The 27,946-nt window shown below is 39.0% G+C and overlaps 1 protein-coding gene across 1 annotated transcript in view; it reads right to left on the bottom strand.

Annotated features, from left to right (window-relative positions):
* LOC149280861 (single-stranded DNA-binding protein 2-like) overlaps positions 1-26,781 on the bottom strand; it is a 109,830-nt gene extending 83,049 nt beyond the window's left edge. Inside the window, exon 1 of the mRNA XM_089500048.1 lies at positions 26,716-26,781. The gene's annotated coding sequence lies outside the window, so the exon portion shown is untranslated. The remainder of the gene's footprint in view (positions 1-26,715) is intronic.
* Between the last annotated feature and the right edge of the window lie 1,165 nt (positions 26,782-27,946).

Here is a 27,946-nt window from a genome sequence, read left to right as displayed (position 1 = left end):
CGGTGAGTCATTGTAGAAAGGAATGAACCGTTCTCTCTGTCCTCCCTGACCTCTACTGTTCTCCTCCACTCGTGATTTGGAAGAGGACACTGGGGATGTGTGAAGATAAATGGACTTTGCTATGACTCATCATCATGTTCCGTTGAGGCATGCACACCAACTGCACATTCATGTGTGTGCATTGTCACACTACATGAGTGGTGATCGTGTGTATGATAGGATTAGGTATGTATTTGCAGAGTAGTATTACACTGTACTTGTATATATAGCTGAAGATCTAACAATCAATACATAGTCAATAAATATTGTGCTAAACATATACAATTAAAATAAAAATACTCCCGCAAACACAAGTGATTTCTGTTCTGTTCGTGTGAAATAAAAAACATAACGAGAACATATTTAAAGCAATCTTAGTCGTATGTATTGATGATGTGCATTTAAACGGAGTGTGCACATCTCTCAATAGTCGTGGAAGGATTTAGAGCTAGAGTAGCTGAACACTAGAATAATAGAAGAACCATTGTGTCTGCCACAGACACTTAAGAGACAGAGGAGATGTGGTGTCATATTGTTCGTTTCTCTGAATGTGTTTCTTGCTCCTAAAAGGAAAATCTAGCTTAATGACAGTATGGGTTAAACTGTGTGTCTACTTATTAGGTTAAAAATAGTTCTGCTGTTTGTGATAGTCTAGATGGTAAGTTCTTGCAGGTTTTGTAGTTCTACTTGAACGTTTTCAAAAACAAGAGAGTGGTAGAACCCATGAGATTAGGTATGGTTCACTGTTTGATTGGTGATGGGGTTCTATAGTGTTTTGTTTAATGTTAATGGAGTTCTGGAGTTTTCATATACCTTTCTGGTTCTGAAAACTCAAGTTCTCATAAAAAAATAAATTAATGGTATATAATGAAATACATACAGACTGTAAGTGTTCGGAAAGTTGATGCTGTAGTTTGTCGTACCTTCCTTGGGGTATTGTGAATAGACCTCATGGATTTCAGTTACAAAGGAATGTAAAATCATCATCGATGGTGGGAAAAGCAGGGGGAAAGCTCTCAAAGTTACTTCTGCTTAATGATTCTCCTCATCTACTTTAAAACACAAATTCACTTTTAAGGCACATCCACTCAATAGAGTATATGATTCTATATTCTTACCTCTAAAAATGGAAAACATTCTATTTCATTTACACGCAAGAACCACACTTAATTTCAATAGCCACTATGAAAGTGAGTCAGGAGAGAGATCCAGCCACAGGTCCTGTGCAAGTGTAATAGTTAGTCCCTTTTGGGACAAGAAGCTCCTGATTATAGATGAAATCATATAAGGTGTAAGGATTCACATGCTAGTTACAGGGATATCCCAAACAAAAACATAAACTCTGAGCACAAATTAATACAAACACCTCTAGCAACAACAACATAATTACCCTAAAATGCTGTACTGTAAATGAAATGTTGGCTACATTAGAGCTGCCACCGTCTTTGTTAAAGCAATGTGTTACTCTGTCGTTCTGTTTACACATGCTCTACACTTAATTGACACAGTAGCTCTCATTTACTTTGATCTAAATTAATTGGTTAATGGTCTCAATTTACTCAATTAGCTGAATTAGGCAGGATACGGTCTTGTGCTCCTCGCTTATTTTTTACAGGTTTTCTAATTTGGAGGTCGGACGCTGTGAAAATGGTCGATCAGCCATGTATGAGAAGGGAGGGGATGGAAGGCTCATGTTAGCCAATTCTACCCAAACCATGCGAAGCCAAGCCAATGGTTAAGTTGATGAGAAAGCCATTGGATGTATATCTTTAAGTATATGTATATTTAAGTTCAATGGCGTCTTTAAGGATCTTAAACATTCCTCTGGTTGCAGGATTCATATAATTAACATCTAATTAACAATATGCACCTCTGAGCAATGTGTTTTGTATCATCCTTAAAACTTGTTATTTCTGTGGTCCTCTGAGACAGTGTTGGATACCCCAGTGCTACAAAAATTAAAGGAAAAAAAACACATATAGAATGAATATGTTATTGTTCTAATGAAACTGGGTAGACTAGTCCCATTGTTGTTGTATGAAACGATAAATGCAAACATGGGAACGTGATTATCCCTACAGGGTGGGGGACAGTTATAGAGGAAAAACGTATTCCAGATGTGCAGTTCAGGTCAGTGTGACACTTAGAACTACCAATACAAGGGTATTTTTTTGAATGATTCTGAGCGATCCTAACCCTGGCAAAAATGCTTTTCTGGCCTTTTGTTCTAAATTTCAGCTACTAAATCACACTCTGTATCTATTTTAGGTACAATTTAGATTTCTAATTTTTGATTGCAAATTATTCTAACTTTTATTTGAAGTAAAACAGCTAAAGTAACACAAAATAATATAGGACCCACCCCTAAAGATCCAAGTTAAACCTTAAATATATGACATTTTTGAGGGCCACAAAAATAAAGATTTGGTAGCTTTAAAACCAACATGATAAAGGGCAGCTTTTGCTATGAACTATGTGAAAAATATAGACTATGCACCAAGTTTCTCCCTTGCCAACCAGGGATCCATTTCCACGCAAAAAAAAAAATGTTTAGGGATTAATTTAATTGTCAGAATCACTATTTAAAGCAATGTTGTTGCACTGACCTGCATATCTATATATCTATCTATATCTATATATATATAGATATATATGTATATATATCCACCAGCCATTAAAATTCAAAGAGAGAACGAGTGATTCTCACGGGTGAACCTCACATTATCATATACTTAATGTAAGCTATTACATATTTGCATTTAATTACATAATTAAATCCATGTTGGCTTAGAGAGAAAGGATGGATGACTAAATTTACGGGTAAAGGAAACTTTCAATAACAGAAATCAGAACAATGCACAGATTCCTCCTGTGTTGTAGGAGGGAGCGATTTCAGGAGGGAGGGAAAGCAGGAGAGGGAACAGCCATACTGGGAAAGGAGGGGTCCTTGGGGGATTAGCCCTCCAGTACCATCATGAGTATAAAAATAGGTCACATCTATTCTACATGTCACTGCCTGGTGAGCATAGAGCTGGCGAAGAATTTGTTTAACCTTGAAGGTGCTGGGTTCGTTCAGCCGAAGGAATCTTGCTCTTTCAGCCTTACAACCTCTTACATTATCCAAACAAACATGCACATAGGTGACATTGTTTTCAAGGGGCATCTGGTTAAATATTTCAGCTCTTGTGAGGGGATATCCGTATCAATGTTACAATACTATTGAGCCAAACCATATGGAGCCAAACCATATATGCATTCTACATATTTCTTTAAATAGGGCCAGTTGCAACTGTGTCCCTTATCAGTGTTCTCTGACTTAATTAACAGGTATTTGAAGACACACGTATTTCCTCACATGTACTATACTCTTATACAAGTTCAGATAGCTTAAATTTAGTGTGATAATGTGTACGTGTTTTTCACATTTATACATAATTGCCAAGGTCTCCAGTTGACTTCAAGAAGTATGTGAGACACCTATGCGGAAATTGGCAGGCAAGTTTCCAGGAGAGTTGTAGTTTCAATGGTCTAAATTCACTATGCATTAGACTTGTGCCAATGGGCCAAAAACGATTCAGACACATTTTTAGTTTCTGTAACTAAATCCGTTGTCACTTTACCTCGTTCACGCTAGTCATTTTTACTGAAGTGGCTGGCTGGAAAGATAGTTTAGATAAATGAAATATTTACTTTAGATTCAATTTTATATTTTAACCTGTGTATGACCATGGAAAGAAATACATTTAATTGGGGGCTCATTACTTACACATACACAAGATTACATAATTATCACAGCTCATACAGTCCAATGTAAAGAAAGGAAATATTTAAGGCTCTTCGGTTAATCCTCCTCAATTTGCCAGTTGCTGTCTATTACTTTCATTATTTAAAGAGTTAATAAGACAGGATATAACCTTTGGGAAAACGAACAAGTTTCAATAGAAAAATGCAAGATGATCTCATTCACAGGATGGTCAGAATGTGATATTGGATGTCTGACAGCATCTCCTGACAAAAATAGGCATCTCATCTCATGCAGCTGATGACCATGTACACAGAAGAATAGAGGGCAAATAAAGAAAAAGATGCTGAGCAAAGGTTAAGTCAAAGGTCCCCAAGGTGTCCTCGCTGACCCCATTCTGGAGTGCCTTGAAATTTAGGGATGTTGTTTTTAGTCCCACCACATACAGATGTGCATAAGACAACTAAATTGGTTACAAGATGAAGTTCTCCTATAAGTGACTGAATAACAGTTTTCATTTCACAGCTCTAGTTCTGCCTGTCACAGCTTACACCAATCAGTTAGATCTTGAAACCTCATACAACTTGTTCAGTTTGCACTTGGTCTGGTTGTTATCACTTGCACTAGACCAACATCGGAGATGTTGAAAACTATACTGTATAGAGCTTTCCAAACCTCTTTGGCTTCCTTCTTCGAGCATACTCTTACTTAAGTACACTTAATGTAGAAACCTATGAGGTGTACAAAGCTCTATACTGTACAATTTTATAGATTAAGTGCTCTAATGCTGGCTCTCTAAGAAAAATGCTTCACAATCTACTATAAAGAACCATTTCTCTTGAACGACTTTATAGGCACTTTTAAAATCTCCCACAGGTAACACGGCACCTTGTTTTTCTGACAAAACCCTGTGTTACGAAATGCTTTATATGAACACCCAAGTTGAAAATTCTGCAAGGTTTACCCCACTCCTGCTACAACAACCATGACACCAGGAATTTGACCCATAATGCCAATCTCAAAATCTTCTCTAAAACATCATCAAATAAACCGCCATGAGCTCCAGCCAAACACTTGACTTGGTCCAGCCCATCAAAATGGCAGGATACACATTATCACCAAGATTAAAACAGCAGGAGAAAAACATACCAGTCAAGAAGGACAATATTAGTAGAACTCCCAATGGTATGTCTTTGGGAGAAAAACAATTATTTTAGATTTCACACATTTGGTCTTTCAAAGTCATACAATCTATACAGGAAGTCAGATATAGAACAGGTGACAAAGTAAAAACGGTAACGCATTTTTATTTAGCTGCAGAGTGCAGTGAAGTCACAAAAAGTAGCCCTATAGTACATCTCGTTTCCTCCACTACCTGCTGCTTCCATTCAGCCTTTTCCTTCTCTCCATGGCTAAACACAGCATTGTATTAATTCTCTTTTTGGCAAGCTGGGCATCACCACTGCTAATGAAAACCTGACAAATAATTGAGGGTTTGATGACTAGGAATAAACAAAAAGGGGAGAAGGAGGATTAGGCAGTAAATAGCTCTATAATAAGGCTTTGCGAATCCCAGTCATAAGAGCAGACTTGTTGAACACAGTGGGGAAGTATGCAAGTAATAAAGCATTTACACTTTTTTATTTTGTTATCTATAAAAAAAGTTGACAAACTGAACACACACATCTAATATATATACAGAGAGAGGGAGAGACAGAGAGAGAGAGAGAGAGAGAGAGAGAGAGAGGAGAGAGACAGAAAGAAAGAGCAAGAGAATTTGTATAGGACATCTTTCCATATCAAAATTTGATATGGATTTTCTATATCATATGCCATTTGTTTGCTTTGTTTGTGGCCTATGAACCCTAGGAAACACTGAGGATGGATTTCACTATGGTGTGTCTACTGTGGGGGTGTAATATGCTGCCTCTTCAGTTACCCTTCCTACCCAGGTGGATATGCTGTATTTTCCATCCCGGCCCTTCAAGGAATTAAATGCCAGAGAGGCAAACTAAATGTATAAAAAAAACATGAAAAAGCTAATGTCTCATTTTCAAATGTACATTAATGCTAAATGGAAATTAAGGTAAGAAAACTAAAATCAAACTATATTGTGGTACTCCTGAAAATTTACTAAAGGATCTAACTAATACTCAAGTATAAAAACTTAAACCCAAAGTAACTCACAGTAACACGCAAGTTAACTTCATCAAAGCTATCGTGACTGAACTCCAAAAAATCCCAACTTTAAAACTGCCTGAATAAACTCAATTGTTGTTAAGCTTTTAATGAAGACTGAGGAACCTTTTGATTTGTAATGTGATGAACACCTCTCTGGCACTCTAGTTTACTAAAGACACCATGGGATTACTGAATGCTTGTGAATTCATGTCTGGACTTGTTTTTTATGCTGCATAAAACCTATGTACACTATATGAGCAAAACTATTTAGGCACCTCTCAATATTATTGAATTTAGGTGTTTGAGTCACACCCATTGCTAACAGGTGTAACAGTTCCAGTGAAGGGTAATGATGCTACAGCATACAAAGCCACCATTGTGGGAAGGCCCATTCCTGTTTCAGTATGACTATGTCCATTTGCACAAAGCAAGGTCCATAAAGAGATGGCTTGACAAGTTTGGTGTTGAAGAACTTGAGTGGCCGGCACAGAGCTCTGACCTTAACACCTTTGGGATGAACTGGAACCAGAGATTGTGAGCCAGGCCTTCTCATCCAACATCAGTGCCTGATCAAATGCACTTTAGGCTGAATGAGCACAAATTCCCACAGACACATGCCGAAATCTTGTGGAAAACCTTCCCAGAAGAGTGAAGGCAGTTACAGGTGCAAAGGGGGACCAATCCAATGTTAATGCCCATGGTTTTAGAATGTGATGTCCAACAAGCTCATAAAGGCATGATGATCAAGTATCCACATCATTTTGGTCATATAGTACGTTTCGTAACACTTATGGTTTGTATTTAGCTTGGGGCGAGAGGAATTAGCCACCGGTTAACCGGTCTTGTTATGGAAAATAGTTAGAAGAAAAAAACTCACAGAAGTCAAGTAGCATATCTGTAGCATAACAGTCTTGTAATTGTATTTTATCCTTGAAGTAAGTTGGACAACTTCAGAAAAAGACTTCCTGAAGGGCAAGCACTTTATAAATACCTTTCTTATGAGTCACAGCAGAAGTGGCTAATTCAAATCTACTGAGATACATTATAGATGTACTGTGCCTTTAAATAAAATTCCCCTCTGTATGATATATTTGCAGTCTTTGGTGTCGGGTTCCTCTGCAGCACACAGTGAGTTTGCTCTCCTCTCTTATCACCCCCCCTGCTCCTCCATGTCCCCAGTTTATTCAATCCCTGCTGCTACCACTGATCTGCCAGCTGCTGCTGCGAGTCTGTTCCCCCCTTCCTCGACACAGCTATTACCTCCCAGCTAGATCAGTATCACAGCAACAACACCAAAAGGTTCCCCTGTTGGCAGAGAGCTCCCCGCGTGCCTGCTTTGCCCATATTTGTACAATGCAATGTCATGACACTGGGAGGCCTGCCTCAGTTTCACGTTCTGTACCAAATGGTGCCCGGCTTTGATGCTCGAAGCAGAAGACAGAAGGATGGCTGCTGGCCATTTATTTTAATGGTTCTCTGATGTTCCTCTAGAAATCAAACATTTGCGTTTGAATGTATGGAAAGCATACCAAACCTGCACCTCACACCATCCTCCAAGACTGAGCAGACCCTCAAAAGAGTGTGTATAAAATTGTGAATACAAGAGAATGTTTGTTTTAGCCACTGTATGCTATTGTAATGATACTCCTACAAAATTTAAGATCATTTGTATTCATGATTTAACAATGATCCCATTGTAATAATGGAAGAAGGAAACAAAAATAAGTTAGAAAAACCAAAAACATGGGTCCTCCTTTCCAGGTGCCTGAAAATATGTAGCTGCCAGGCCCAGACTGGCCATCTGATGCACCCATACTTTCTTAGGATGTGGGAAAGAGACCTCGAACTCGACTTTTTTGGTCAAAAATCTTAATTTTCATGCATAAATGGTCAATCTCAGTTGTGATACAAGAAACAACCTATAAATTATTGTTCCGGTGGTACAAAATCCCTTCTGACATAAAAGATTTATCCCGAACGACCAGACAGGTGCAGGAGATGTCTTTAGGCTCCTGGCACATATATCCACATACGGTGGAGCTGTCCTAAATTACTGGAATATTGGGGAATAATAATCAAGGTGTTGAAATATAAGGGTTTCCTATCTGCAGTGGTACTTCTTCACCACACATCCAAGGCACTAGGCCCATACAAAAGTTCATTGACAGTCCACCTGCTTAGAACGGCTAAAACTATAATACCCAGACACTGGAGGTAGACCTCACCCTCTACTATCAGGGTCAGAGGCAGTAGATAAGATCAGGACAATGCAAGCCATTACTCACATGTCTAGAGGAACTGGTTCTGCTAATATGCTCAAATTTCTTCCCTGGGTATAGTACCTGAACTTGGGTCAACTGTGTGACGCATTGCCACCTAATGCAATTTCCCCAGGAAAATGCTTAACACCTACACCGTGCTCCCTTGGAGGGGGCATGTCCACAACCACCTTACAGCCCCCAGACGCACCATTATAAGGAAAAGGTTTAAATGGAAACTTAGCACTTGAGACAACATGCAGGCTTTTCTATGTTTGTTTTATTTACTTTAATGTTCACATATTTTTGGTAGGAGGTGTACAACTTATTGCTTAATGTCTCTTGATTATAACTCACAATTATAACATATACAGCTATTGGCCGCACTTATGTCATTGGTGGCCTCTAGGCTTAAAGTGCCAGGGCCATCTCTTGGTCCCCAGTCCAGCCCTGGTAGCCATCGCAGGTCCCATGGGCTGCTTTAATTTTTTGGATCTGATTCATAATATGAGGTATGAATTTGTAAGCCTGATTATTCATGTTCTAACATTTACCATACATTATCATCCAAATGTTGGGTTTCTTCTTCTTTTCGTCAAACAGCATCAAGTACACGATGCATTTTTTGATTTCTCATGAAAAGCGGTTTCAGGGATTATTTGCCATGTTCACTTGGAATCATACTGTCCGAAACCTGAAGGGCATTTCAAGGTCAAGAACGTCAGAGCTGGCCAGATGCACTTTGTTACCTGTACCCAGTGTACTAGCAGTTTTGCAATCTTGTCTTGAACAAAACAGCTCTCTGTATCTTTCCATCATCTGAAATCATTCTATCTGGGACAGCCGCCAGTTCTCCAGCAAGGAAAATCTTAGAAAATCCTGTTCACTGCTGAGGTATTAACCCCGTCACCACCAGAGGGGCCAGCAGTACATTCCAACAAAGGTGAGTTCAATTTAAAATTAACATGTGGATTACTGAAATAAAATGGACCTCCATTAGAATTTCATTAGGGCTAACATATTGACGGCTGACTGATTAGTTTGGTTATACAGGTGCTTCAACACACTGTAACATAATCCAAAATTGTGGTAAAGCTACATAAACATGTACACACAGTTTAGTATAACGGGTGAATTCCTCCAAACAAAATGTATCTATCATATGTACGAGTCTACAGAAAACAAGAAATTAGAAGCCGGAAGAAATGTTTAGAGTCAATTCAATTTTCACTGTTTACCAAGTGTAACATATCTTTTAGTGACATACATCTGATATAAACAGTGTCCCTAAATGCAAAATTAAAAACAAGCAGTGGTATAGCTCAAACCCCACTGAGGCTAACAGCACATCAGGACACACTTGGGACATTGTCAGATTTGCTAGGGCAGCTAGGGCAATCCTCCTGATCTCTTTGTTGCCCTCCTGCTTCTATGTGGATTCAAGCTGTTTTCTACCCATTTCTGGCCCCTTTCCTAACCCACCTGTGGCTAGCTCCCCTCTTGTGGTCTATCTCCAACCCCACTATCTCCTATATGAAGATGGAAAGGATGATTTCTGGATTAGCATTCCTTGGAATTTTCCAGCTATGTCTCGGATGTACCACAACTTGTACTAAAAAAATTCTGCCTCTGTAAATCCATATTTATACAGGCCCACATAAAATAACGAAAGAGGTTAATTGCCAGAATTTAATTATAGTCGGAGCCAGTGAGCTATCTATTATATACTTAGATTTAACTATGTATCCCACACAAGTTTAACTATGCTGGTTGGCAGGAAGGTTTCAGCTTCCTTTATTATTCATCCTTAATATATTACACTAATACAGTGTCAGGATATTCATTCAGATGAATACAACACTTCATATGCCCAAATACAGCGTGCAAGGCTCCTGAAGTTGGGATTGTGTGCTTATTACTAAAGTCTTGCTGCTTCATAAACCGAACTTAATGCGAACCTGCCACCTACACTGTTCTTGGCATTAATGTTGTAATACTCAAAACTATCTAAAGCTTGCGCTTTCCCTGTTCACTTCAGTTAGAGTAAAATTGTTTCAGAGTTCCTTGATTGAAAAAGCAAATCAATTTTACTTTAGCACGTTCAATGTCAACCATCGTCTGGTCCGGTGTGAACCATTACGGCTCCCTCCGGTCTCTCATAGGAAGCCTGAAGGGGAGACCTCTACGTCAACCAGCCCGGGAAGTCACCAGGTATCCCGCATGCTTTCTAGTCCTGAACTTTCCCACCCCTCACTAATGTTCGGTTTATATCAAGGAAGGAGTTAATAATGCACATTTTATAGGCTATAGGTGCTGTACAGTAGCTTAAGTGTCTAGAAAACAATTCAACATGGCCGCTCCACAATAGATTAAGATAACTAAGCGTCCATATAACTCTTTGCCATATTGCATAACACTTAAATTTTTAGCCTGATTGCTACCGTGTGAGATAAGCTTGGGACGAAAAGAAAAGGGCTCAGTTGATTTTAAAGTGTACAAGATTTGTGGCGTTGACTTGCCTGCAGGACAGCTGTCCTGAAATAAATACCCAAAGATGCCCTTGAACACCCTTTAATACAAGAAGGAGTTAAATGTTGACATCCCAGCATGCTATGCTTCAGTTATGAGCTACCAACACAAGAATTATAACCAGGGATCGATCTAACACCCAAAAGCACAGCTGCCTTCCCCCGTTTTTTACGTTGTAGGCTAGCTACAAAGGGAGTATCAGTTTTCTTTTGTCAAGCAGCAGGTCCTTTGTTGGAGAGTCCCCCATTCACCTATTCCACCCTTGCCAAAAACCAGACTGTGGAAAAGATGAACACGCATGATGAGTTCCTGGGTTACTGGGCAGTACTTGGCCCTTGGAAAGTGTTTTCCAACTCATTGACATGGTTTGCAAACATATCCGCTGCTAATTGCAGACGCGGTGATGAGGAAATTACAGAGGTGGTTCATGGTGAAAAACAGTTGATTCTGGGACTGCTCCGGTACAAATGCTGATTCTTTAATTCTTGATTCCACTCAGGAATATCCTTGCAGAATAATTAAATATCGGTTATCTAAGTGGTATGAATTAACCCCAAGGACATAGCAATAAGCAAACAAAAAATGACATCCTACAATAAACTTTGGAAAGAGTGTAGGATAATGAAATCGCCACCTTTCAAGAGCTGGGAAAGCAAGTAATCATTGATTACTCATTTACTCATTGACTAACTGGCAGGGTGGTAGAAAAGTGGAACAAGCTTCCAGCAGAAGTGGTTAAGGCGAATTCAGAAAGGAACTTTAAACATGGATGGGGTAGGCATATGGATATCCTACATCTATGATCGGATCAAGAGCTGACTGAGGTTTTAAAGATTTTACAGCAGGAAAAACAGGGAGACTAGATGGGCCGAATGGTTCTTATCTGCCGTCAAATTCTAACCAGGGACATATGATTCAGACCATGTAATATAGCTTAATAAACCCAACAGCCAGGGTGAACATTTCCCTTCCAAGCCATGCTTACAGGACTAATGTTTAAATGAATCTTTTGAAACCCACTAACCAAAAACAGGAAAATATATATTATTCTTGAGGGTTCCCTCGCACAATTGGATCCCGCATATATTTCCCACCTAATCTCACTACCCACACACTATTAATTTAGCTTTAAATGCATTTCAAATATTGCAAAGCGAAATTCTACATGGGTCCACCCTGCAGTGCTAGTGTTGATATGGTAATGGAAACGTACAAATGTATTAAAGAAGTCAAACCTAGGGAAGAAAATTAATATTTTGTGAAAGTTAGTTGGCCTTACTGCTATTCAGATACATGATGGATATTACTCCCAGCCCATAATACTTCCATAAAAAAAATATATATATTAAATATAAATTATATATTGAGAAACTGTCCTCATGCAACAAACTCCTGGAATCTGCAATGCAGTTGCAGTACAGAACATTCAGAAAAATACTTATATTGCACAGAGGATGATAATGGCGATAAATAACATACGCCAGGCCACATGCTAGATACATGCAGCACGTAATGCCCTTACACATGAGTAGCAAGTATCTCTAAGACAGCGGCACACTGAAGGGTGTAAAAGTACATGGATGTTGCATTTGCTCGCTGTGCCGGATGGCTAGTCCAAGCCTGGGGTGATCCATACCAGAAACAATACAGGTATATAGCTTACAATCAATATTACATAGCTATTACACCAAAGGTATAAACACACATTTATGTACATGTTTAATTATTTTCCACACAAAACTAAAAGCTCTAGATGACACTTAAATATGGAGAGGCAGGTTACCAAGAAAACAGAAAAGTCCTTAGCAAAATCAAGCGGAAAGACACACAGTGTGATAGGAGTCTGCCTTTTTTTTGGCACACGAACACACTTCTGACCATGTACGCAGAACTTGTTAACGGAAAAATTCCCTACTGAACTTTGGCGCAAGCTTCCAGTAGGAAAGTATTTCCTCGACCACAGAGGCCCCAATTAAATACAAAGCCCACAGCAGGCCCACTGGAATATATGTTCAGCCTGAATCATGCACAAATGTGCCACCGCCAAACAAAAAGCTGTACGCAACAGGCTTCGCTTGGCACACACCACTTACGTCTTCTCAAAGCCGTTCCAACCGCCTTTCTATGTTTCACCAGAGTCTTGTAAAAGATCGGTGAAACATGGTTCAGTTGGGAAAAATAACCGGGAAAAAAAACAACATTCCCCGATTCACTGAACAAAACAGGCAACTTCTCAACAAATATATAGCCAAATCATTTAACTGTCAGCCATTATGTGAAGATGGTGAACACAACCTGCAGCATTCGTTAATCTAGCGTGCATATCTCTTATTACCAAGCGCTAGATCCGATGACTGGACTCAACAAACATTGTTTGTTTGCTTGCAGATTCAGCCCCAAAATATTTTAACCTTGGACAGGAAACCTTTAAATCATTCAAAGCAAACAATCAAAAAATAACCGCATACCCATACATGAACGCTAATATATATATATATTTCTTTTAAAAATGATGCCCAAAAACAGAGCATCATTTCTTGCTTGGCTGTATACACAATGCGAAGTCAACCAATGCTGCGTTTGTTTCTATAAAACCGTAGAACAAAGATCAGAATGATTTCTTTACATGTTAATCTTTTCTCTCCCCAATTGCCTATTTTTTTTATAGTTGCTACAAAATCACAGCCACAAGAACAAGTTAAAATAATTGTGTTTCAATTATTTTGTGTACACTTTTGACAGCAAACTTTATACATTCCCTCTGTGTTAATTTTCAAAGACATTGTCCACCATCCCTCATCGTTGGAAAGGGGATGCTTGCAAGTTTCACCAGTTGCATTCCCAACACTATATGACTGGCATCATATACACATACTGATGGTTTTCTTTTAAGAAACAGTATCCAGAAGGCGAAATTCACAAGTAGCCTGCCAGAGAACTAAAAAAGCCGTACAGGAGTAATAAATGCGGACTTACATAGTCGTGGAACGCCTTGGCTTCACTTGAATGTTCACATGTCTCCCGTCTGTCCGGTGCTGCACAGTACAGATCCCAGAATACACTGCAGAATATGATGCATTATAAGTAGATTAAATTTAAAGCACAACTATAGTTAATGTTCTATTATAAGCCTAACATATGTTTGCTCTGTTATAATCATTCACTGCAATACTTTTGCATGTAGAGTGGCTCCATTTTTCTTTATATACCAGTAGGTAGGGGCCTGAGATAGTTGATAGAATACAGGACTAGCCATGTGGCCAGGTGACATGGCTACCAGCAGGAGAATGGGGCAAGCCCAGGTAGGTGGTGGAACACAAGTTCCACCCAATCCTGAAATCAGAGGCTGCCCTTATGAAATCAGTTGTGATAACCCAAGCATAAGCCAAGCTGGCCTTGTCCGTTGAATACAGAAAGACCAAGTATAATGACCCAAGTAAAGAAGGGAATAAGCAATTTAAATTACTCTGCTTACACTCATCCCGCGCAAATGTATATTGTTCTATGGTTTGACATGTAAATCAAAACAGCAAAGCTACAAGCCAGTTCAGTAAATAAGGGTTCTTCATGTAGCCCAAAATATAATCTAGGCCGTTCAACACACAGATGACGACCAACTAATCCATGGTGACGGCAAACCACAAAACTTAAATTTAGATTTTAAGAGCATGGTCTGTAACTAGGCTTATAGAGCTACAAGCAGAACACTCATATGAAGCATAACTTAGTCATCTCATATAACAAAATAAAAAAAACATTTTTTTGATGTAGCTTCAAAACTCTGGTTTAATCAATGGACGAGCAGGCAGATAAACATTTGACGTCATTTGTGGGGATTAGTGTAATATTTTCAGGACCTCAGCTATTAAACAAGGATAAATCCAATCAGCTCTCATTATAGGTTATAGAGGGTTCACTTTTATGTAGGAACCACAGACAGTGGTGATAAATAAGCATTTTGTTGCTCTGTTCTACACACTCTGAATCACAGTGTTCTAACTTTTTGGATTGAGAGGAAGGCTTGTTGTGTACAAAATGCAATAAGAAATTATTTTAGTTCCATAGATGCTGCTAGAGATTGATAAAAAAAAACAAAACTAAATCCCAATGGAGCACCAATAAATAATCTTGAAATTTGTGTCTCGCTCATAATCGATGGGTCCCTAGTGTAGAAAAGATACCATTATTTACGAGCATTTTCTATTGTAGTCAGAACATACACAAGTCACAGCTCCTCTCCAAGGCGGTATGAATGGCTCTGGGTTCCCAAGAGTCAAATCAAACACAGAAGGAGAATCTAGATCCTACACTTTGAATCAAATCTGCACAGATTCTTCTGTGAATTGCAATTTGTTTAATTAGTGCTATTGAGAGCAGCTATTAATGTAGTGGTGACAATCCCAGCCCATAGGAAACCCTCCATATTATGATCACATTACAGTCTGCCTGGTCAGTAAAACCACCCAGCACAGAAAAATGTATGAAGATTTTTATAGGAAAGATTTTCTTGTAGTGGCGTAAATACATCCATACAGTTTCAATTGTCGAATTAAATGTGCTGCTTGACCTAGTCTGCCGAAGGTAGCATTCTTGCTAAACTAAACTAAATGCAGCATTACATATATCATCTATAGTTTTAGGTGAATGCTCAATTCTCACTTGACACAAAGGCAGGAGTTTATAGGTGTTGCCATAGAAGCTGTAATGATTCTTAAATCTTTTGTGTGGTTAAACCTTTAAAGGAAAGAATGAAATGACAGATCTGGTTTTTTTTTTGTAGATTCTTTTTTCTAAATATCTTAAAGCGATAAATGAATGTTTTGTCTAGAACGGTACTTTTAATGAAGATTACAAAATTATATAATCTCATATTATTGTTGTAATATAACATGTATTATGTAACACGCTGCTTTGTTAGATTTAGGTTATGAAGACATGTTGCCAAAACAGTTAAAGGAAAATGAAGCTTACCACCACCACGAGTGTAAAAACCCAGGAGGTTCGCCTAATGTGATATTTTTCTCCCATCGTATCTGTAAAATATATGAAATACAGGTAAGGCAAAGTTTAAAAAATAAATAAATACATATTCATAGTCTAGTAGATTGGGCTTAGATGACAGAGCTAGAACACATACGTTTAGCATGGCAAAAACATTGTATTATGTGAAAACTGTGATTGCTTTGAAATAGAATATAACACGATAAAAATAATTGTTAGAAATAAAAAAAATACTATGACGGGACTTTACCTTCAAGATCATACACCGATCTATCTCAACCTCTCTTTCCTTTCTCTCTGATTTTCTATTTTACAATCTCTTGTGTGATAAAAAAAATCATTTTTATACTCTACATAGGACAGTCCAACCGCACAACCACAACAGTATTTGTGTGGCTTCCAGTCTTTTTGAGAAAAGCTTTGGGTTTATATCACATCCAGTCGTGATATGCAGTTGGTATTGAAAGCCAACACATTTTTCCTGTATAACACAGCTCATAATTTGCACAGTTGGACTCTCAAAACCACGGATTCGGTAGCTCTGAAAATGTTCAAAGCAGGCATTTGCATCATCGCAGCTGTATAGAAATGATGTCAATAATAACACAAGAGCACATGTAACACTTTAACATGTAAATGGCGTACACTGTGTGGTGTAAAAGCGGTAAAAAAAAAAAAAGTGAGACGATTGACACACAGCATACACACACTGTTTAACACGGTGTACTGTGACACATTTCAGAGGGAGGTTATACGTGATATGCCTCACAACAGTCCCACTGTTATTGTTGTCTATGGAGAGCATTTGTCACTGACAAAAGCATGGGGCACATAACTGAATTTCCCAGGTAGCCTAAATTTGATTTCTCACCTATATAACATTAATGTACTTTTTCTAGTGAACATATATATGTGTCAGACTTGGAATAAGAGAAGCTGTTTTAGGGGTGACAAGCTGTGTCGCAAGAAAGGGAACTTTGAGAAATAATATACAGTATAAATCAAAGATAACCTGTCATTTGTATCAGACGCAAAGCTAGCCGCTGGAAGACCCACATATATAACGCTGCCACTGTTTGCCCCAACCCTGTGAGGCGATTTAATGCAGGAAAAAGTAGACCGAGCTAATTGAGAAGAAAAAAGAGTAAATATATTGGTAGGAATCTTTTCTAGATAGACAAAAAAAAACATTACATTTTTTTTTATAGGGGTAGGCTTATTTATGGATAGGGCACATATTAAATATTAATATTCCCACCATTTCCCATAATTTTAAGATTCCGTTTGGATGTTAAGCTTTTAGGAAAAGCGGCGTAGTGCAAGACCTGAGGATATAGAAGTATAATACCTAACTAAAACGTAGAGTATATTTTTATATAGTATAACCAAAATAATATAACATAACCAATTACAAATAGCACCAGCGTGTTTCCAGTATTTAGGATGTTAATTATCCATGTATATGCTTGTCTGCCCATATCTCAGGTGAACAGTGGGATATACTATGTGTCTTTTCAGCATACCCCCAACATTTCAGGTGTACAAACCATGACACCTGTGTCGGGAGCATGGCTAGAGGCAAGGAGCAGACAAGGCCAGAGGAGGGCGTGGGTATGGTCAGGCAACTGCATGTCTATTGATTTTAGGAGATCAGAGGATCTCATCAATTGGCCCATAATCCCAACTGTCCGCAAAAGCTAAAAATTAAGCCAGCAATACAGGACAGCAGGACAATGCCTGAAAATTGTGACTGTCTTGCAGAAATAGTGACACTTTGGACAAACAAAACAGCGACTAGTTTAAAAAAAACCCAAAAGATGATATGAAATATTTCAATGGTCAAATTACATCTAAAACATGGTCTCAAACCAATGTGTGTGAAATTGAAACTGAGATCCAGCAAAGAGGCTTTATAAGAATATAAGCTCATTCTAAGACTCTTAAAACATTAACCCTTTTGTAACCCACCATAAAGTTTCTATTGTAGTCCGTCGCTAATGGTGGCCTCTAAATGGTTCTAATAGCAGTCCCTATGAAAACCATTACTCCTTAGGAGGTACGGATATTCTGAATTGTTAAGTGTAATCAAGAAGGGATTTCAGCTGTGATATACTAGTGATAAAAGCACCAGCTGGGATATCATTACATTTGAGTAGAATATGGAATGTTTGACACTAATAAACATATTTAAGAATCCCTGCTAAACCTGTACTGGGATCAGTTTGACAAATGTAGATTGGGTAGTCTTGCTTTTTTAAACTTCACTGAAAAAGAAAAAAAATGGAGTGTCCTTTATATAAGGCTGTTAAACTCTGGCAATAACGCCTGAAGCCAGAAGAAAAAGGATTCCCGGAGCCTGCTTCCTTCATCCACTTGCCGCGTCTTCTGTTACAAGGATAATGGAGCCCTTATGCTAGCTAAAAGCAGGTAATAAGGAAAGTAATGCAGTTGTCCTACAGCTGCTGCTCTGTTCTGGATCCTGCTGCGAGTACAAGTGTTATGAGCAGGTAATCTTAGCTTGGAATGGCAGCACTCTGCTGGGTTTCACACCTATTACTTCCTTCATACAAAGTGGGAATTAGACCCTTCTGCCACATACTGCACTTAAATATTACAGGTAGAGCCGAGCACTTGGCATCACAACAGAGAGAAGGTATTACTGTGTTACAATAATATCTTCTATTTATATGGCAGCCTTAATTGAAGTGCACTATTCAGCTGCACAGTGAAGCAGCCACCTCACAGGTTGAACAATGGGTTCTGCAGCTCATTTTCTTTTGGCATCATGTGAATTCATTAAAAGGTTCAGTCTGAAAATTAAACGAACGACATGTCGTACCGAAAGGTGCAGACGATTCAGTCATTTAAGAGAGTCAACAATATACTACACCATTGGACATATGAACCAACTTCGCCAACACCCATCCCATCAAAGTATGCAAAAGCATGTTTTCAAATAATATTTATAAAGCACCAACATATACAGCAGTGTTGTGTAATTTAGCTGGGTTTACAAATAACCTCAGTGAAGCATTATCTGAAATAAAGGGCAATGGAGGCTCTGCTTGCGTGATGCCAGCTTTACATGAATGTATAGTGTGATCTTTTCATTTGCCACCAATGCAATAGTGCACGGCCATTCCATTTACAGGAGATGACAAGGTAAATGGAAGATGCAGATCATTGACCAATGATTTTATATCCGTAGGTATATATCTGCATTTGGCCTGGAGGCTCCAGGAATCCCAGCTGAATACTGCAACCCCAGCCTTCAATCTCCACAATGGGAAGGGGAGGTGGTATTTGGCACTCTCTCTACTCCTAATTTCATTTTCTGTATAGTTAGGGGCCCCATCGCCTCATACTTCCCTTAAACCCCCAGATATAGCCCCTAGATATAGTTACATCTGAAAAAACAAAACAATACATAACACCAGTTCTGCTCTTAGCCATGATCTTTCAAAATAATGTCAAGGCTCCATTCACCCATTTTTACATACCACTCTGTTAGCAGTTTCCTGTCATACTATCTGCATGCAATTATATAAAGAGTGATACAACCATCGACTCTCAGGGTTTGACCCATAGTCTCAGAGTTTTTGCCCCAACCTCAGGGTGACAGGGTAGATTCCTAAAGTCACACAATCTTGACCTCACTCCTTCCTATTCTGTACCACTGTGATCAAATCTGAAACACCAATTGGTGCTTTTGCGACCAGCGGGGGAAGACAGCTGATGACGAGGTGACTCTGGAAGATTAGGTTAGTGTGTGGTGCTGTTGGTAAGCGGCCCGCTGGGCATTTGCCTGGTGTGCAAGGTGGACAGCCTGGGATTGGCTACTACTATCCCTGTTAGAATGCAGGTGATTCAATTAAGTGCATCTTTAAATAATGACAAACCATGACAAACCATAAGCCAATATTAGAGCAATTTGGATAATATGGTTGCCTAGTAACTACATAGAATGTTCAGGATGGGCTATTAAAGGGTTAATATTTCAAGAATCTCAGGGTCAGCTCATATAGAAAGTTCCCAGGTATACCTATTTCTTAATGTTTGTAAGCTATTTTGCTTTGTAAAAATTCAAAAGGCCAGATATAAAAGGAAACCCTGACAACTTTTGAAGCAGGGACATCTACCTGACCCTCTAGCACTGGGGTCCTCAAACTACGGCCCGCGGGCCACATGCGGCCCGCGGAGAGCATTTACCCGGCCCGTCGGGTGTTTTTGCCTCAGGACATCCATGTGTTCCGAAAGATGCTTTCGGAACACAAGGATGCCTCTATGAAGTCCCTGCGGCACGCGTTTACTTTAAAAACGCGGGGACCGCCGGGAGCAGGCGCACACAGCGACGTCACTGACGTCCCATGCGTGCACCCATGGCAACCGAGCGCGGAGGAGCGGAGAAGCGGAGAAGAAGAGAAGAAGCAAAGAAGCAAGGACGCGCGCTGGAGGTAAGTGTTTACCAGCGGCGCGTCCCTTCGGTGAACTGACCACCGATCCTCCGGTCCTGCTATGGCCAGTGTGGTCGGAACACTGAAATGGGGCAGTACACAGGCATACAGCCTCCAGCCATACTGTATGGCTGGAGGCTGTATGCCTGTGGGGGAACATACTGCCAGCCCCTATAGTCCGCCCCTCCAACGGTCTGAGGGACCGTGAACTGGCCCCCTGTTTAAAAAGTTTGAGGACCCCTGCTCTAGCACAACCTACAATGGGGGTGAGAGTGGTAAGTGATGGGACCACTAGGACACTACAGTCAAACAAATATTGGCACGATTAGAAAGTTAACTGGTATAAGACTTGTATGATGACACTGCACAGCCCTGCGGAATACGCTGGTGCTATGAACATTAATATTATTCAGAATAATATGTTCTTGTGAAATACACACAGTTCTCTAGTGTAGGTCAGTTTGTTGGATCTTCACTACACTCATCAAATCGTGCTCTTGTCTGGGAAGTGTTAAAGAGTGATTAAGTTTAATTACTGGCTTTTGAGCTAATAAAACAAAACACTGCTCAAAGTTTGCCCTCAGCACTGTTTAAGTCTGTTTGAGACGTCGAAATTATTTAGTAAAAAAAATCTGGTTTGTATCTGCTCCCTTGAGATACCTCCTTTAATTGAGCGGTTTACGTGAATGTATCCCAATATCTTTTACACTCTTTTGACCATGGACTTCTTTATGTAAGATAACATGTACTCCTCCGGTTTGGCAGCTGACCTCCCTGATTCCTGCCAAGCCCAGAGGAATAGTTTTATGGCTCAGAATGGTCATAAAAATATACTTTCCAAAGGTTCAGGAGGTTTTAGCACCACTTGTTTGTCTCATAAAATTCTGCAATTCACAGTGAGCTGACCTTCATCATTCAACAAGACACTGCAGGCTGGAGGTTAGCTGTAGGTAAGAGCAGGGTTCTACAGAAAAATCAGTGCAAGCAGGATATGGCGTTGTATGTGACAAAATATCTTAACCAACCGATGGATCAATTCTAAGATGTCACCTGGATTATGTGCTGCAGAATATGATGGCACTATATACAGGAGTGTGCAAAAGTTTTAGCCAAGTGTGAAAGCATTCGGTAAAGTAGGAATGCTTTTAAAAATAGACATTTGAATAGGTTATTTTTAGCATTTAACAAAATGCAAAGTGAGTGAACATTCAAAAAAAAAAAATCAAATCAAATCAAATTTGCTGTTACTACCTTTTGCTTTCAAAAAAGTGTCAGGTCTTCTAGATACACTTCCACAAAGTCAGGGCTTTTGTAGGCATATAGTTAGGTGTATGATTAAACAATTATACCAAGCAGGTACTAATGATCATTATTTTAATATCTAAATTGAAACACGATCCTTAACTGAAACAGAAACAACTGTGTAGGAGGAATAAAAGACAATGAAGAACAGCCAAACAAACTAATAAAATGAGGTTGTGGAAGACAGCTTAATGTCAAAAGTCATAACCGATGATGACTGGGCACAGCAACACAACACAAGATAGTTATACTGCATCAGCAAGGTTTCTCCCAGGCAGAAATTCCAAGCAAACAGGGGTTTTCAGATGTTCTGTCTAAGCTCTTTTTGAAGAAGCACAACGAAACAGGCAATGTTGAGAACCGTAGATGCAGTGGTCGGCCCATAGTGCAGCAGATGAAAAAAACATTGTGCTTACTTCCCTTCAGAATCGGAAGATGTCCAGCAGTGCCGCTTGCTCGGCATTGGCAGAAAAGAACGGGATTCTCGTACAGCCATCTGGTGTCTGGTGAGGTCTGGTCAGAAGTGGTCTTCATGGAAGACTTGCAAAGTGGAAACAAGGCCATGGGACTCAACTATTCATGAAAAGTACAGAAAAATGGCAGCAGGTGCTCTGGTCTGATTAGTCAAAATTTTTAATATTTGGCTGTAGCAGAAGGCAGTTTGTTTCGCTGAAGGGCTGGAGAGCAGTACAACAATGGGTGTTTGCAAACAGTGAAGCATTGTGGAAATTCCTTGCAATTTTGGGGCTGCATTTCTGCAAATGGAGTTGGGGGGTTGGTCAAGATTAATGGTCTCCTCAATGCTGAGAATTGCAGGCTTTTCTTCATCTAAGTTCTTAAGAACTATCTTTAGTGTCAACAAGAACAAGGAGCCTTGGAAGTGATAGTATGGATCTCACAGAGCCCTGATCTCAACATCATCAAGTCTGTCTGGGATTAAATGAAGAGACAGAAGCACTCGAGTTCCTTAACACCAATGTCTGATTAAGCTCTGAGTTTTTAAATCAGGCAAAACAGGCAGACAAGATGGACTGAATTTATCTTATCTATTGTCAGATTTTATGCTTTTTTGTTAGGGTATGAACAAGTTACAGTTACATGATTTAGTCTGGTGCTAGAAATAAGAATTTAGGAGACATCCTAGTGACCCCAATCTAAAGATGTTTCAGCTACGTTAGTCAGTTACTTTGACAGATGTACCAAAATATAACATATGCCAAAATATATATACCAACCCATTACATGACAATAAAGCTGTAACTGACATTTAAATGCCTAGGAACAAACTACATGACATTTTCATAGGGTAATATATTCAGTTTCTCTGCCCAAAAGAAGGCCAAGGAATTCATTGGTCCTCTTGTTAAAGGATTGTGGTGGCATCTACAAATATTTATGTTTCACAATCTAGAAATGCCTACTGGGTCTGCTGATCCAAGGACTTCAATGTACAGGGTGCAGGAGGATTAAAGCTATTTAACTAAACATACACTATATAGGAACTATATTGGATTTACGCATTAATACTATGAGTAACCCAAATTTTACTGTTCTCCCAAACTACCTTAAAATGAAAGCCAAGGCTTCATTGAGTATTACCAACACAACGATTCACATCCTTTCTAAAACAGCGTTTGGTAGTACATTTAAAGACTAAATATACCCTCAAATTAGGAATGGTTTATATTTCTTTGAAAAGAAAAAAAGCTAAAGTTCAAAAGACAAGGGTCTATGTTGAGGGCATGAAGACTGTGAACGTCTGCAATAGAAGGGTTATGTATTGAGCAATTCCGGTTCAAAGCAAAGGTTGAACAATCAAAAGAACATTCCTATGGGTGCTATGGTGACTGCACTACTTTTAACACTTTCTCTCCCTTAATCATTTATGACTGTGTTGGTTGGTTTGTATGATTGGTTGTATTATTTTTCTGAATATTACACTTTAACAAACTATTTTAAACCTCAGCAAGCCCTGTTTCAGGATACGTTCGGCACCTCGAAATTCTGATATCCTAGTCCAGAGCATGCTGAGCATCATGGTTGTTGTCTGGAGATCTGATGTTGTCTAACTAGATTATGGATAAGTAAAATATACCTATAAATTGGCAAGCTTCTATAAAAAAAAAACAGGTTGCAGAGGTTATAAATCAAAATTAAAGTAACTGCATTCAATTAGGTATAGCTCTGTGTATGATGTATCTTCTTGTTGACAAATGAGAGAATATGAAATTAAATTTCACATGCTTTATTTGAAGTCGGTGTTGTCAAAATTGTCATTGCTTGCTCTGTACATACCAGCCAACAGTCCCGAATTTCACAGTACAGTCCTGTTTTTTGGGGTCCTGTCCCGTCAAATTTGGGCCGGTCCCGGCATAACAATACTGCCTATGCCCAGTGCATTGCACTGAGCACAGGAAGCATGGTCTAAGCAGTGTCTAAGACACACACAGCATAAACGCTTGTAAATGAGCTCCAAACTACCCAGTACCTGTACTGGTTATCCTAGAGCGCAATGCTGCTCACTGACCCCTTTACGCCCCGCTCCCTCTTTGTCCCGATCCAGGAAGGAAATATAGATGAGTATGTCTGTGGTTATGGTACTTAGAAAGAAAGACAATGGAGATGAGGGAAGGCCTTGTGCACATTTCCAGTAATGGACAGATTTGTTCATTGACAGTTATTTCCACAAATAAACTTACTATTACTTAGTAAAGTGAAAAAGTTTCCTGTTATCTGAATGAAATTACTATACTTTCCAAATAGGCACATCTGTGTTTAGGGGGTAACAAGAGGGCCAAACAAATGGGTGAGGTTGGGGGACTAGCCACCTTGTAGCACTAGAAGGCTTTGTGAAAGTTGCGATGGTGGGCTCAGCCACAGCTATAAAACATGAGCAGCATATTGGGAGGGGAATTTGCAGAGAAAAAATTTTCATTTATAACATTGGGTTGGATGTTGCTTGTTTGCAATATGTATGCTGTGCTTGTATTTGTGTAATAATATTTGTCAATGTTTTGTTGAAGCTGGAATGGGCTAAAGCCCCAAATGTTGCAGATGCCTAGCACTACCCCTGGAAACAGAGATGAAACTTTCAGTAGTCTAATTTAAGAGGTTTACCAATCCACTTATTCACATAGATGTCAGTTTCTCTGTTTTCCCCTGTTGATATTACACATTGTGTATCCCCACCATTTCAGGAGTCCTGAGGAGGAAGCACTGGAAGTAGACAAGACCAGAACATGATAACCTGGCCATCTCACCTAACGCTGCTAGTGTTGCAAGATGCTCACGTGGGAGCTACAATAAAGGTCCATTTACTTTACAGCTTCCTGGGACGGTCAGGGGACATAAGAAGAACTCCCCCCAACGGGCCCATAATCACCACTGCCCATAAAAGCGAGACAGTGGGGTCACCCATACAGGACTGTAGGACAGTGCCCGGAAATCATAAACGACCCCTAAATCTGGATTCTGCTGAAAAACAAAATTTGGAATAAATATCATTAACTATTACGTAAGCTTGACTCACTGGGATTCTCAATTTTTAGGTAAGGATCAGTCTAACGGTAATATTAAGAATTTTACAGAAATGTCTGCAAATAGTACCTGGAAACTAAATTTTACCAGTCAGTATACAAATACCCTTTTCTAAGGGTATGCTAAAATATGGATGTCCAAAATCAAAAGTCACTTTACATGAGTCACTTTACATGAGTAATACATTTACATCTCAACTTATATTTAAGAAGTAAAGCAGTATACGACTGCATTTCCACACATGCATTTTTCCAATGCATACATTATCACAGAAATTATTTAACGCTATTTACTATGGATTCCACATTTAATTCACTCATAGAGCCAGAAAGCGTTTATCCCTGCAGCCCTATGTAACATTTATTAAACAAACACAATTTTGCAGGACGGAGAGCTAAGCCTTCTTCCAACATCAGGTCCCAATGCTGTTCTCCAGCTATGTTGCTTGGCTTGCATTCCATTAAAATGAATCCACACACTCAGACTAGATCTTGCAAATCCCAAATTAGTTGAAGTGCAATTTAAGCGATTCATTCCTCAATTATAATGAGTGAACGGCCACTTAGTATCAATAACGTCTGCCTAGAAGCAGCAGGAAGGGATTAAGACCAAATGGAAAAACATGCATCTGGATTAACAGTTTCATTGACCTGCTGCCTAAAAGTTGTCTAACTCCTTTAGCAAATGATCACTTTGGCAAACAGACTGTAGTGAGGTAATGGACAGTAATGATCTGTGAGACATAGGATAAGTAATCATTAGTAAGAGTTTGAACCAATCCTTCATTAGTAACAATTACTCCCCTGCTATAATGAATCCACCCAAGAAATCATTACTCTCCAGGAGCAAATAACAATATTGTAGAATTAACAAGATATCCTTTATCCAACACTTCCTTCCAGTGTAAACTATTTAAGACACATGCTGCAATATCAAGCAGTATTATGCAAACCTTTTTACATTTAATGCACTTGTTGTGTGTTAATGTTAATTTAAATGAAAGTTAATTAGCCAACCTTGTTCTTCTTGGAACATTCAGAAATACATAAAAAGGTTTATGTACGCCTATCGTAAAAATGTTCTACAAATCCCACCACATTCAGCTGAAGGTAGAATGTATGGGTCATGGGTACTTGGCTCTAGGTGAACTTGTGGCACAAAATTGTTCCAAAGTTTATGTAGTTTTGATCCAATGTGGGACAGGCCTGGATGGAGGCTATGCAGGGTGGCTAGGCATTAGAGAAGAACAAGCTCGGAGTTCAGTTAAACAGGAACTGAAATAATCAGCAGGACAAACACACTCCCATCTTAATGTTACCATAGAGTTATCTCGAGTACACCAGAAGAATAGCGCATTTTATATAAACACTCTGATTTATTAACCAATTTTCAGCTGTTTCTATAAAGCGTTTAGGGCTGTAGAACACTGCAAAGCATTAATATCGAGGAAAAATTTTGTCGAAGAAAGAAGAACAGAGGGATTTGGGTCCCAAACTGGAACTACCCCCCTAAATAGGGACACTTGGGAGATATGCTCTATGGTAACTGACCCCATGAAAAATGCTAAGAGCTTCTTATTTCCTTAAGTTGTGAAGAGTGAAAAAGATTATTGATTCATGCTGTCATAAGTACAATCATAAAGTCAGCCATGCTTAAACAAGTTTTTTCTTACCTCTGATAGGAAAGTCTGTGCAGATTTCTGAGCTCCTACATGCAGTAAATATTCATACACATATAAAGCTAACCTGAAAAACACAACAAAAAAGTATTTGTATTAATATAAAGAAAAACATTCAGAAAAAACAAACTTTTGTGTTAATGTACTTTTAAATACTGTAAATTACTGAGCGTTATGCACACCTTTAAGTAATTTATATGAAAAATGTCCGCAAACAGCACAAAATGCCTTAAAACGGCACACTGTGTCAAAGATATATATATATACTAAATTCAAGATAGGAAGCGGGTGGAATATGTACTGCCTTATAAACAACACAACTCATCACCATGAGCTCTAGGCATTGATGTTGATTTTTCCATCCAGTACTTTGTTCTTGGAGATTAAAGTCAGACTTGGTTCCTGGGTTTAATCAAGCTATGTATGTCCTCATATTTTCAGAGACAGTGACTACTCTTGGTTTTAATCCTAGTAACCTATTTGTTCTATATTTAAACCAATGCATATAACCTTGATGCATATAATAACTGTGTGTTAATAATCACATCCAACTATCTTTCTGAAACCTCTTTTGTAGGTTACCGTAATATGGTGTTCTGTGTTTAATTACAGAGGAGTTGGTGCCTCCATTAAGCGTGGTGCAATTTATTATTAATATGATGGTTTTTGAAAAGAAGGGGTTCAAAAGATTTGGTCAAACCGAGTAGGAGCCTGTCCCAAATACAATGTTTTCCCTTGAGAGGGAATTTGTATTCTTGAACCAAGATAGGTTCCAGATATGTTGTACCAGATATGTTTTTGATGAGCAAATGATCATTTGGTAGACACCAATCTGTTGAGCAATTAGCCAAGTTATTATACTATAAACAGAGGAGGTCAGCATTGCTCTGGAGCATAAGGGGTTGACAGAAAAAAAATGCAGTACATCAGCAAAGTGTTTTCATCTCAATTAACCCAGTTTTGCAAGCATTAAGGGCTAATACAAGAAGGAAGAGCAGTTCATTTCTGTAATGGTCTCACTGGGAGACTGTCCATTAGATGCTGCTTACTGTAGTTGAAATATAACGCACAATATCCTTTAGACTTTCTTCTCCACGTGAGATTAAGGCATCAGCCAACAACAACAGTGTTTTCAAGCATAATAACAAGGGTGCGCTAATACTTCATTGTAAAATATATTAGGACTGGTCACAAGCCAACAAAATGCCTTATCACCTCTCACGAG

Source organism: Sceloporus occidentalis, unplaced genomic scaffold, assembly GCF_023333645.1.
Source record: "Sceloporus occidentalis isolate IW3139 unplaced genomic scaffold, rSceOcc1.0.p SCAF_145, whole genome shotgun sequence".
NCBI lineage: Eukaryota > Metazoa > Chordata > Lepidosauria > Squamata > Phrynosomatidae > Sceloporus > Sceloporus occidentalis.
This window is presented reverse-complemented; position numbering and strand designations above follow the sequence as displayed.